Source organism: Salmo salar, chromosome 11 (genome assembly GCF_965601325.2).
Source record: "Salmo salar chromosome 11, fSalSal1, whole genome shotgun sequence".
Classification (NCBI taxonomy): Eukaryota; Metazoa; Chordata; class Actinopteri; order Salmoniformes; family Salmonidae; genus Salmo; species Salmo salar.
This window is the reverse complement of record NC_138301.1, coordinates 15,271,804-15,285,684: the sequence shown is the minus strand read 5'-3', so window position 1 is coordinate 15,285,684 and position 13,881 is coordinate 15,271,804. Positions and strand designations below refer to the sequence as shown.

At 42.8% G+C, this 13,881-nt stretch overlaps 1 long non-coding RNA gene across 1 annotated transcript; it reads right to left on the bottom strand.

Moving 5' to 3' along the window:
• Positions 1 to 1,585: 1,585 nt before the first annotated feature.
• Positions 1,586 to 2,800, bottom strand: LOC106562072 (uncharacterized). Its single transcript, XR_014379315.1, has 3 exons — positions 2,679 to 2,800; positions 2,467 to 2,487; positions 1,586 to 1,712 (listed from the first exon to the last, which is right to left on the bottom strand). It is a non-coding gene; the product is annotated as an uncharacterized LOC106562072 (long non-coding RNA).
• Positions 2,801 to 13,881: the final 11,081 nt, after the last annotated feature.

Below are 13,881 nucleotides of genomic sequence, written 5' to 3'. Positions count from 1 at the left end.
AGAGAACAGAGTCCATTTTATTGGTCAAATCAACTTACACTGAGTAAAAACCACATGCTTTATTATGGTTCATGACAGTAGAAGGCTAGATAATCTACACATGATTCCTCTTGGCAAATGGGTCATGTTTGTTTCCTACATTTGAGAATAACCTGAATTATTATTATTATTATACCTTTAATTCAACAAGGAACACAGACTGAGACCAAGGTCTCTTTTACAGCTGGGCCCTGTGTATACATGTTTACACATACAGTTTAGGTACAATGATTAAGAAACTACACGAGACAAACAAAACAGATAACACAAAAAAATACAGCAGCAGTTTAATTACATTTACACATAGGTTATTCCCCTAACAGCACAATAACTTGCATTACCCGAAACAGTTACAAGCAATACAAAAATAAAAATCCTCCAATAAATGTTTAAAATGGGCAAGAGAGACAAGAGTCTCAAGTTTAAGTTTAGTCTGCAGGCTATTCCATAGGCAAGGAGCATAACAGGAAAAGGCAGCCATACCCAACTCTGTGGCAATCGCATGGGCCTCAAGTGTAATCCATGCTTGAGACCTGGTTTTAGGAATTATAATTATAATATTGATATTTGATGATAAATAAGAAGGTACTTTATTCAGAAGTGCTTTATAGACAAACACGAGAGCATGTTGTTCTCGTCTCATGGACAGCGAAGTCCAACCCACATTTTGATATAAAACACAGTGGTGAGCTCTGTAGCTAGCACCCGTAATAAACCTAAGTGCGCAATGATAAGTAGCATCCAGCGATTTAAGTGTTGATGCCGTAGCGTGCATCTAGATAATATCCCCATAATCTATAACAGACATAAAAGTAGCTTGCACAATTTGTCATCTATTTGTAGAGAACAAACATGTCCTGTTTCTATAAAGGAAGCCTAGCTTGATTTTTAGCCGTTTACAAAGTTCGTCAATATGCATTTTAAAAGACAGTTTATCATCCAACCATATCCCTAAGTATTTATATGCAGAGACCTGATTAATTCGAGAACTATCTAAGCTCGTAAGTGCAAGTGTATTTTCAACCAACTTTTTGAACCTATTAAAAATCATAAAATGTGTTTTCTTTGCATTTAAAACAAGTTTCAGCTGTATAAAAGACCTTTGTAATATCTTAAAATCTGTCTCCAATAGTGATAATGCTTGGTCAGCCGTTGAAGCGATAGAGGACATGACAGTGTCATCAGCATATAAATTAATTTTAAATATAGTTTAAAATATAGAATAAAGTTTAAATATATTAATACGAACATGTTACTCAGCAGTTGGACATCAAGGTCAAGAAAATGCACTTTGCTGTAACAAAATTACCTGAAAATCCAGATGACAAATCAGGAAGTGTGTAGTTTGTGCTCCTTGTGAAGGAAAATGACACCTCTCCTGGGCCAATATGTATGCACTGCTGGGTATTTCTTATTTCTATTATTAAAGTACACATCCCTGTAAGACTGGAAATATCATAAGTGCAGAAGCATTCATGCCCTGAAAGCAAGGCAATAGATTTAGCACAGCTGAGTTTCACATGTTCCCTGTTTCACTTGTGACAGAAATAGGATCAAATAAATAGTTAGAATATAGTTGAACTTACTGTCAGAAATGTTTCCATCCACAGAAGGTATTGTATGATGATCTGCTGCAGACTTTATTTGAGATTTCTCAAAGGATCTGATACAATCTGAAACAAACAGTTGATGCAATCACCGAACAGTATTCCATGACTTACTGAAGTTTATTCAGCTTAATACAAACTAAAGGGTACTGTCTTTTAGTTATTCAAAACACAAGAAATGCTTTCATGATTATTAAATTATGAATCAGTCTCAATGATAATATATCATAATGTAATGTATTTAATCATTTAGCAATAAGTACTAAATTGTTTGTCAATAACACCACTTGACTAGAAGAAGATACATAGTTCACCATCATGAAAGATGTTGTCAATGTATATGAGGAAATAGATCAAAAAATAAAAAATGTGAAGGTAATAACAGTCAAAGTAACACATTACAGTATATACAAGTATTTTGTCTGTCATATTAATCAACAATGGACCTAGAAAATGCATCACATTGAAGACAAAATGGCATCACTTGTAATTGGAATACCAATAAACATGACTAAACATCCATTGTTAATACTGTAATACTGTTGTGGCGCTGGTCAGATTTGTTGTGTCAGTTGTGATCATTACACACAAAAGTAATATAATTCTGAAATATGTTGAAATATTTCAAATATGTTGAAATGGGTCTACCCCGAATCATTCTGCAACTGGAAAACTATTTAGCAAAAAAAATCAGCTGCACATGAACTCTGCACAGGTACTACTGTTTAGTAAAATAAGGTTGAGAGCAGCAGGACACATGAATGTCCTCTCCACTGACAAGACAGGTCGCACAGTACAATTAAGGTGAAAAGATACTTACATGTTCCATTCTCTTTGAAGTCTAACCAAACAAATGAAAAAAAGTTTCAGAAATTAGGAATTCTTTGTGGCAAAAAGTGCACTATTTCATTGGCCTACTAAACATCCAGAGAATAACAAATTTGAATATTGTGAATTTGGAGTGAGAAGAGACATTTCAATACATTAGACTAGTTAGTTAGTTAGTTAGTCAACATATTGGCCTTTACTCACCAGGACAAAGTTGTTTTGAAGAGGATGCTTTATAAACCCCCAACACAAAGAAATAAACCACCAACACAAAAACGCCATAGCCAAATTGTGAAATTTGAAACATATTAGATGAAGATGGAACTGTAAATTTGAAAAAGACAACATTATGAGATTTCAGGAAAGATCTTCGGAAATAAATAGCTGGCCGCAGGGGAACTATACGGAGATATAATCACGTGAGCCATATTTCAATGGTACATAACCTTGCGTAAAGTGTCATATTCATACATTTTGTTAATCAACTTAAAACACATGTTGCAGAAGGTGTTCAACTTACCTTTCATATGAATTGATTCCTATAACCTCCACACTCACACCGCTCTGTGACTCTGACGGAGAGAAGTCAATATCAAGGGAGGATAAATTCAATGTTTTGCATGTGGTGGTTAAAAACCTCTTAAGGATCCGCCCCTTTTTCCCCCCCAATTTTCGCCTAAAATGACACCCAAATCTAACTGCCTGTAGCTCAGGACCTGAAGCAAGGATATGCATATGATTGAAACCATTTGAAAGGAAACACGTTAAATTAATGTAGGAGAATATAACACATTAGATCTGGTAAAAGATAATACAAAGAAAAAACATTTTGAAAGTATGATGTTGACATGATCAGTCCAATCAAAGCAACTGTAGATATAATGTGATTTGATGTCATTTTATCTGTGGCCAATGACCTTGAGCCTTCTTGGATGGGCACTTCTAATGTAAGTCTATGGCAGCACCCAAGGGGCTTGAATTTTCGAGCTCTAACCATACATTTTGTGGTGACGTAGTGTCCCCATGAGTGACAGAACACTGAGCCAATCACGGCGCAACTAGAGAAAATGACCAACCCCTGCGCTCCGTATTTTCCGCTGGCTGCTACCACATAAAGCACTGAGCTAGGATGAAACACCTGCATTTTGGAGCTGCTTTACTCAACAAAGCAAAAAAGAGACCATGTTAGTATGCAACTTTATTAACTAAATTATTATTATTTTTTACATTGTTTGCTAAATGATATGTGACACATATTTTGGGGGGGAGATTAACAGATGAGGCTCAAAACCGGTGGGGCTCTGCCCTACTTGCCCTGAATGACCCATCACCACCTGCCAGCAAGCATCTTTCTCATGTCAGTCAGTCACAGAGTTTCTAAACCATACTGTCCTGTCTTTGAGTCAGTCACGTGCGTGGTCTAAGTAACTCAACTGGCTAGTTTACCTGTCTGTAAACAGTATGTTGATCCTGCTGCTCTGATTAGATAGAGTGAAGCTGTTATTCTCTGTTCACTTGCTTCATAATTTCACCCGATCACTTTTCCTCTAATGTTTTCGGTCTGATCATTTAGATTGTTGCTGCCTGTTACCATTATAAATCACATGGTGAGGGCGTTTACTATCAATCTATCAATGTGCATAATACCTAACAAGTGGGGCAAGGGTAGAGAAAAAAGATTAAACTCTAATGCACATTCTGACTGAGTGACAGCAAACTTGGCTGCCTGCTGCAAGTTGAGGACACACAGACACAGACACACACCCCTCCGCACGTTGCTCCTAATCTGCAGTTTTTTTGCAGTGAGAAATGCAGAGAGGTATTTTGCCAACATCTATTTGGGTATATTGAAACACTTCAGTTTCTTCTGATCACGAGTATCATCTGATCCAATCCGACAATCAACTGTCAATTTACGTATACCAGTATGTCCATGTCGGCACACCCCTATCTTGCACTAAAATGGCATTATCATAATTTTCGTCACGGTATTTTTGTGCATTGAAATTACCATCGATAAAATGCAATTGTGTTTGTTGTCCATAGCTTATGCTTGCCAATACCATAACCCCACCACTAAAATGGAGCACTCTGTTCACAACATTGACATCAGCAAACTGCTCGCCCACACAACGCTATTCACGTGGTCTGCGGTTGTCACGTCCTGACCATATACTTAGGTTTTTTTGTATTATATTTTGGTCAGGACGTGGCAGTTATGTTTGGTTATGGTATAGTGGGGTTGTGAGTGTTGGGGTAGGTTCTAGGTTAGGTATTTCTATGTGGAGTTTAGTGAGTGTATGTTTGTTTGGTTAATTGGGGTTGGGACTCTCAGTTGAAGGCAGGTGTTGTCTATCTGCCTTTGATTGAGAGTCCCATATAGTGGGGTGTGTTTGTTTGATTTTTGTGGGTAATTGTAATTTTGCACTGTGTTTCGTTTCACCTGTGAAACTGTCACCTTTCTCCTCTGAGTGTTTATTTTGTTTTGTCGTTTCCATCTAAAATAAATATGATGTGGAACAGTCAACCTGCTGCGTATTGGTCATCGAGTGATTTCGACATATCTTCCGATGAGGGAGAATACGAGGAACGTGACAGAATTACCCACCGACAACGGACCAAGCAGCAGAGGAAGGAGCAGCACAAGGAGAGGCACCAGGAGAAAGGCTATCTGGAGTCATGGACTTGGGAGGAAATCCTGGACGGGAAAGGACCATGGACTCAAGCTGGGGATTATCGCCGCCCACAGTGGGAGATCGAGGCGGCGAGAGCTGAGAGGCGCTGGTATGAGGAGAGGGAGCGCAACGGACACGGGAGGCAGCCCCACAATTTTTTTTGGGGGGGGCACACGGGGAGATTGGCGGAGTCAGGTGGTAGACCTAAGCCAACTCCCCGTGCTTACCGGAAGCAGCGTGGTACTGGTAAGACACCGTGTTATGCTGTGGAGCGCACGGTGTCCCCAGTGCACGTTCAAAGCCCGGTGCGCTACATACCAGCCCCCCGCAAGTGCCATGCGAGTGCAGGCATCGAGCCAGGGCGGATGGTGCCAGCTCAGCGCGTCTGGTCTCCAGTGCGCCTCCTCGGTCCAGGGTATCCTGCGCCGGCGTTGCGCACTGTGTCTCCAGAGCGCTGGGAGGGTCCAGTTCGCCCAATGCCTGCTCTCCGCCCGTGCCGGGCCAAAGTGGGCATTCAGCCTGGAGTGTGGGTAAAGAGTGTCCGTACCAGAACTCCAGTGCTCCCCCACAGCCCGGTTTATCCTGTGCCTCCTCCTCGGACCAGGCCTCCAGTGGGTCTCCCCATCCTGGTTCATCCTGTGCCACCTCCCAGGACCAGGCCTTCAGTGGGTCTCCCCATCCTGGTTCATCCTGTGCCACCTCCCAGGACCAGGCCTTCAGTGGGTCTCCCCAGCCTGGTGAGTCCTGTGCCACCTCCCAGGACCAGGCCTTCAGTGGGTCTCCCCATCCTGGTTCATCCTGTGCCACCTCCCAGGACCAGGCCTCCAGTGGGTCTCCCCATCCTGGTCCGTCCTGTGCCACCTCCTCGGACCAGGCCTCCAGTGGGTCTCCCCATCCTGGTCCGTCCTGTGCCACCTCCTCGGACCAGGCCTCCAGTGGGTCTCCCCATCCTGGTTCATCCTGTGCCACCTCCCAGGACCAGGCCTCCAGTGGGTCTCCCCATCCTGGTTCGTCCTGTGCCACCTCCTCGGACCAGGCCTCCAGTGGGTCTCCCCATCCTGGTTCATCCTGTGCCACCTCCCAGGACCAGGCCTTCAGTGGGTCTCCCCAGCCTGGTGAGTCCTGTGCCTGTGCCCAGGGCCAGGCATCCATCATGTCTCCCCAGCCTGGTGAATCCTGGGTCAGGGCCGTCGGAGGATCCGACACCGGGGTGCGGCCCAGAGGATCCGACACCGGGGTGCGGACCAGAGTATCCGACAACCTCTTGCGACCCGGGACTGAGGGGAGCTGCCTGTGACCCAGAACCGGGTGAGTCTGGTCACAATTCTAAAATAAAGTTGATTAACTATGACTGTGATGATTCTGCCTACAACCCAGAACCGAAGGAGTCTGCTTACAGCTTGGGACCGACGGAGTCGGCCCACGAACCAGAACCAAAGAAGTCTGCCTACTGTCCTAAGCCCAACAGGTCTGTCTACGGTCTGTTGGACAGTAGGCCAGAACCGGAGCCACCTCCAATAGAGGTGGGTTGGGGAGGGGGGGTGTAGCACTGTGCCGTCGTTGACGGCAGCCACCCTCCCTTCCCTCCCTTTAGTTAGGAGGTTAATTGTGTGTTGTTTTTTTTTGTTTTGTTTTTTTCTGTTGGTTTTGTGCATTCAGTGTATGCACCTTTAGGGGGGGGTAATGTCACGTCCTGACCATATACTTAGGTTTTTTTGTATTATATTTTGGTCAGGACGTGGCAGTTATGTTTGGTTATGGTATAGTGGGGTTGTGAGTGTTGGGGTAGGTTCTAGGTTAGGTATTTCTATGTGGAGTTTAGTGAGTGTATGTTTGTTTGGTTAATTGGGGTTGGGACTCTCAGTTGAAGGCAGGTGTTGTCTATCTGCCTTTGATTGAGAGTCCCATATAGTGGGGTGTGTTTGTTTGATTTTTGTGGGTAATTGTAATTTTGCACTGTGTTTCGTTTCACCTGTGAAACTGTCACCTTTCTCCTCTGAGTGTTTATTTTGTTTTGTCGTTTCCATCTAAAATAAATATGATGTGGAACAGTCAACCTGCTGCGTATTGGTCATCGAGTGATTTCGACATATCTTCCGATGAGGGAGAATACGAGGAACGTGACAGCGGTTATGAGGATGGTTGGACGTACTGCCAAATTCTCTAAAACGACATTGGAGGCGGCTTACGGTAGAGAAATGAACATTCAATTATCTGGCAACAGCTCTGGTGGACATTCTTGCAGTCAGCATGCCAACTGCACACTCCCTCAAAACCTGAGACATCTGTGGCATTTTATTGTGTAACAAAACTGCATATTTTACAGTGGCCTTTTATTGTCCCCAGCACAAGGTGCACCCGTGTAATGATAATGTCATTTCATCAGCTTCTTGTTATGCCACACCTGTCAGGTGGAAGTATTATCATGGCAAAGGAAAAATGCTCACAAAAAGGGATGTAATCAAATTTGTGCACAAAATTTGAGAGAAATAAGCTTTATGTGAAAATGGGTCGTGGATGGGTATTCCAGCATGACAATGACCCAAAACACACGGCCAAGGCAACAAAGGAGTGGCTCAAGAAGAAGCACATTAAGGTCCTGGAGTGGCCTAGCCAGTCTCCAGACCTTAATCCCATAGAAAATCTGTGGAGGGATCTGAAGATTCGAGTTGCCAAATGTCAGCCTCGAAACCTTAATGACTTGGAGAAGATCTGCAAAGAGGAGTGGGACAAAATCCCTCCTGAGATGTGGGCAAACCTGGTGGCCAACTACAAGAAACGTCTGACCTCTGTGATTGCCAACAAGGGTTTTGCCACCAAGTACTAAGTCATGTTTTGCAGAGGGTTGAAATACTTATTTCCCTATTTAAAATGCAAATAATTGTATAACATTTTTGACATGCATTTTTCTGGATTTCTTTGTTGTTATTCTGTCTCTCACTGTTCAAATAAACCTACCAAAATTATAGACTGATCATTTCTTTGTAAGTGGGCAAACGTACAAAATCAGCAGGGGACGTCTCGTGTCTGACGGAGGGATTAACAACACTGTTTGTATTCAACCATATTCCCAGTCACCTTGCCGTGGTTAAATGCAGTGGTTCACACTTTCAGTTTTGCTTGAATGCTGCCATCTATCCACGGTTTTTGGTTTGGGAAGGTTTTAATAGTCACAGTGGGAAAAACATCCCCTATAAACTTCCTGATTAACTCAGTCACCTTGTCCGTGTGTACGTCAATGCTATTCTCAGAGGCAACCCGGAACATATCCCAGTCCTCGTGATCAAAACAATCTTGAAGCATCGAGTCCGATTGGTCAGACCAGCATTGAATAGGGAACTTCTATTGCTAGCTAGCTACCAACAGCAAACAACGTATTAGTTTGTCATTCGCCGTCCTGGTCCAGCTGGTCTAGTCTGCCACCGCTGCTTGCTGGTCTTGTAATAGTTTTTCTCGCTGTTTTCCAGCTCAAATAAAAAGGGCTGTATGTTCCTATGTAAAAGAACAGATTGTTGTCCAGCTCTTCTTGGAAAGAGGAATCATCAGCTGCAGCCATTGTAATTATTTAGCAACTTGGATAGACATACAGTGGTTCCTCCTTTTAAAAGTTGCGTCATCCTGCGGCACACCTTGCGGGCTGCCGCAGCATTCTGTGGCATGTCATTTAATTGTCAGCCATTTTTTCTGTTACTGCAAGTTAGTGCTAGTTTGACCACCAGAGGGCATCTTTGAGAAGCATTTGATATTGGCATTAACAGAGATGGGGAGGGCACGCGGGAGACAGGGGGTCAATTCCCCGACGGGGAGGTATGACTAGGCTGTCCTTGTAAATAAGAATTTGTTCTTAACTGATTCCATATGTGTTATTTCATAGTTGTGATGTCTTTACAATTATTCTACAAAGTAGAAAATACTAAAAAAGAAATAAAAATCCTGGAATGAGTATGTGTCCAAACGTTTGACTGGTACTTGCTTAATTAATTTGATTAATATTATGGTGTTTCTATTCCAGGAAAAATGAAAAACCCTCTGGGTTTCTCTTAGGATGGAACGGAAAATATGGCGCTGTACAACGTGACGTTCGGCAGTACAGAACTGGGCTATTTAGCCAAGGAATCCCTGTGTTGTGTGGACTGGATGGGAGACCGGGGTTCAATTCCCAGACGGGGAGGAAGGAGTAGGCTGTCCTTGTAAATAAGAATGTGTTCTTAACTGATTTCATTGTTGTGATGTCTTTACTATTATTCTACAATGTAGAACATTTTTAAAATAAAGAAAAATCCTGGAATGAGTAGGTGTCCAAACTGTTGACTGGTACTTGCTTAATTAATTTTATTAATATTTTGGTGTTTCTATTCCATGAAAAACGAAAACCCTCTGGGTAAATTCAAACAGTTTCACTCAGTGTTACCAACTTAGCGACTTTGTCACTATATTTAGCGAGTATTCAGACCCCTCTAGCGACACATTTTCAAAAAATCGACTAGCGACAAATCTAGCGACTTTTTCTGGTGTTATTGGAGACTTTTGGAGACTCTGACATGAAAGCACGTATCGTTCTTACTCTTCTCAACGAGGGAGGAGATGCCAAATCTATAGCCTGTGCTCTTGTGGCTTTCCTCGAGAAGTGTTGTCTTAAAAAAGAGAAACTCCTGGGGATAGGGACTGACAATCCCTCTGTTATGACAGGGATTAACAATGGGGTCCATAAAGTGCTGAGGGAGGAGTATGGCTCAAATATCTGGTTCTTATTCGCTGTGTGTGCCACTCTCTGCAGCTTGCTGTAAGTCATGCTTCCAATGACACCATCCCCGGAGTTTTCAGTGTCTCCAAAGCGCAGGGAGGCCTACAAGGTCATATATGAGACCTTTACAGATAACCAAGGTGTGTGCTACACAGTAAAGGTTGAATAGTCTATTGTTCAGCTATTAGCCCCCCCCCCCCCCAACTTGCAACAAATGGATGTCTTTTTGTCGAGAGAAAAACTTTTTTATTTTCAATCAAAAATAATTTTTCTGAAAGCATCTTTTTTTATTTTCAATCAAAAATAAATGTTCTGAAAGCAAAAACGAGGCTTCAAAGTTCCATTTTTTTTTTGCAATCAAATATTTTGTAATAGAGCGCAAAACTTTATGCATTTTATTCCCCAAAAATATTTTGGGAACAAAAAATGTATTTGGAAACAAAACTCCAATTTAATTTCGCTGTCAACCACCGTCCATTTTGTCCATTTTTTCAGTGTCAGTTTGGCTACAACCAATACTTTTCAGCATTTCATTCTGACAGAAAGGAAGTTATAGTGGACACCTACAAAGAAGGAAGAGTCCTCTCTGTGATGATGGCATCTCAGGTAAGCAGCACTGGGCGTTCGTCCATCTAACTTTTACATAGCTAGTAGTTAGCTCCTACTATTCAGTGTCGGTTCATTACATTGTACTATATTGTAATGAAACAGCAGGGAGCAGGCCTCGAACCCTCGACCTTCTAGCCCTAAGTCCAGCGCGCTATCGACTGTGCCCCAAAAGAATGCTCTTGAGTTGATATCCACGCTTAGAAACCCAGGGTCGTTACACTGTTACATCCATACATACCGTAGAAGGATAAATCATGCAATTATTATTCTTAAGCTAACCAAAAGCATTTAGCTACGAACCCCTGTTCTCGCCATTTTCAGTTTAATTAATCTAACTTTCTTTCATAAGCAGGCCATGTCCTATTTGTTTCATAGTCGATATATAATCCTATTTCATGACAGTGTAACGGTTAGCTTTTTTTACAGAAGGATGAAAGAACACAATATGTCTGTCAGGGAATGCTATTCTGATATGTCAGATGAAGAGTTAGACCAGAAAGTCAGCACCATTAAGGCAAGGATGCCCCATGTGGGCTTTAGAATGGTAAAGGAAGTCTCAGAGCAATAGGCCATTGTGTACAATGGCGAAGAGTTAGGGAGACTTTGCAGTGTGTAGATGGTGCAGGTATCAATGCCAGAATTATCCAGCTTCATTACATTGCTCGGCAAAAATACTCTGTTTCTTCTGAAACACGTCAGTCTATTCTTGTTCTGAGAAATGAAGGCTATTCCATGCGAGAAATTGCCAAGAAACTGAAGATCTCGTACAACGCTGTGTACTATTCCGTTCACAGAACAGCGCAAACTGTCTCTAACCAGAATAGAAAGAGGAGTGAGAGGCCCCAGTGCACAACTGAGCAAGAGGACAAGTACATTAGAGTGTGTAGTTTGAGAAACAGACGCCTCACAAGTCCTCAACTGGCAGCTTCATGAAATAGTACCCGTAAAACACCAGTCTCAACGTCAACAGTGAAGAGGCGACTCTGGGATGCTGGCCTTCTAGTGTACTTGTCCTCTTGCTCAGTTGTGCACTGGGTCTCCCACTCCTCTTTCAGGGCCGTCGAGCTGTCTGCTTGGGGGGATGTACACGGCTGTGATTATAATCGAAGAGAATTCTCTTGGTAGATAATGCGGTCGGCATTTGATTGTGAGGAATTCTAGGTCAGGTGAACAAAATGACTTGAGTTCCTGTATGATGTTATCATCACACCACAACTCGTTAATCATAAGGCATACACCCCCGCCCTTCTTCTTAACAGAGAGATGTTTGTTTCTGTCGGCGCGATGCGTGAAGAAACCTGGTGGCTGTACCGACTCTGATAACATATCCCGAGTGAGCCATGTTTCCGTGAAACAAAGAACGTTACAATCGCTGATGTTTCTCTGGAAGGCAACCCTTGCTCGAATTTCATCTGTCTTGTTGTCAAGAGACTGGACATTGGCGAGTAGTATAAACGGGAGCGGTGAGCGATATGCCTGTGTACGGAGCCTGACCAGAAGACCGCTCCGCCTGTGTCACGTCCTGACCATAGAAATATGTTATTTTCGAGGGTAGAGTAGGTCAGGGCGTGACATGGGGTGTTTTTCTATGTTTTGTATTTCTAAGTTCATGTTCTAGTTTTGTATTTCTATGTTGGTTTTGTTTGGGATGATCTCCAATTAGAGGCAGCTGGTCCTCGTTGTCTCTAATTGGAGATCATACTTAAGTAGGGTTTTTTTCCACCTGGGTTTGTGGGAGATTAATTTTGAGTAGTGTCTGTTTCACCTCTGCGTCACGGTTTGTTGTTTTTGTCATTTAGTTTATTTATGTATCGCATAGTTTCACAGTATAAATACAATGTGGAACGACACACACGCTGCACTTTGGTCCGCTTCTTCCTACGACAACCGTGACAGTCTGCCCCTTCTGCGGTGCCGTTATTTTGGGTCGCCTACTGGGATCCGATCCATTGTCCTGGGTGGTGGTCAAAACAGAGGATCCACTTCGGGAAAGTCGTATTCCTGGTAGTAATGTTGGTAAGTTGACGTTGCTCTTATATCCAATCACATTAACCATTACTCTCTCACAGGAATTCCACTAACGGTCCGTATGTAGCCAAACGTTGCTGCTGCTCATTCCGTTTGCTCAAAAATGGATGAATGGAAAACAAGTAAGGCCCTCGTCCATAGAGACACTTGCCAGCTCTACTGGTAGTACTCCTCCTACAAGCAGTTCTACACCTGCACTATTTCACGACGCATCAGTGACATGGCAGGAGATGTTTTGAAACAATTACTGCTTCGCATACAAGCCAGTGAATTCTATGCGTTACAGCTGGAAGAGTCAACAGACGTGGCGGGCCTGGCACAGCTCCTAGTATATGTCCGTTATGTTTATGGGGGTCAATTAAGGAAGATATTCTCTTCTGCAAACCACTGGAAACCAGGACAACAGGAGAAGATATTTTTAAAGTACTGGACAGCTTTGTGACATCAAATGGACTTTGGTGGTCAATATGTGTTGGTATCTGTACTGATGGCGCATAAGCCATGACAGGGAGACATAGTGGAGTGACAACTCACGTGCAAGCAATTGCTCCCGATGCCAGTTGTGTACACTGAAGCGTCAACCGAGGGGCTCTGGCTGCCAAGGGAATGCCTGACAGCTTGAAATACATTTTGGACACTACAGTGAAAATGGTTAACTTTGTTAAAGCAAGGCCCCTGAACCCTCGTGTATTTTCTGCATTATGCAATGATATGGGCAGCGAACATGTAACGCTTTTATAACATACAGAAGTGCGCTGATTATCAATGGGCAAAGTATTGACATGTTTTTTTAAATTGAGAGACAAGCTTAAAGTTTTCTTTACTGACCATAATTTTCACTTGTCTGACCGCTTGCATGATGATGAGTTTCTCACATGTCTGGTCTATCTGGGTGATGGGATTTTTCTCGCCTGAATGATCTGAATCTAGGATTACAGAAACTCTCCGCAACTATATTCAATGTCCGGGACAAAATTGAGGCTATGATTAAGAAGTTGGAGCTCTTCTCTGTCTGCATTAACAAGGACAACACACAGGTCTTTCCATCATTGTATAATTTTTTTGTTGCAAATGAACTCAAGCTTACGGACAATGTCAAATGTGAGATAGCGAAGCACCTGAGTGAGTTGGGTGCGCAATTACGCAGGTACTTTCCCGAAACGGATGACACAAACAACTGGATTCATTATCCCTTTCATGCCCTGCCTCCAGTCCACTTACCGATATCTGAACAAGAGAGCCTCATTGAAATTGCAACAAGCAGTTGTGAAAATGTAATTTAATCAGAAGCCACTGCCAGATTTCTGGATAGGGCTGCGCTCAGAGTATCCTGCCTTGCTGTTAAGACACT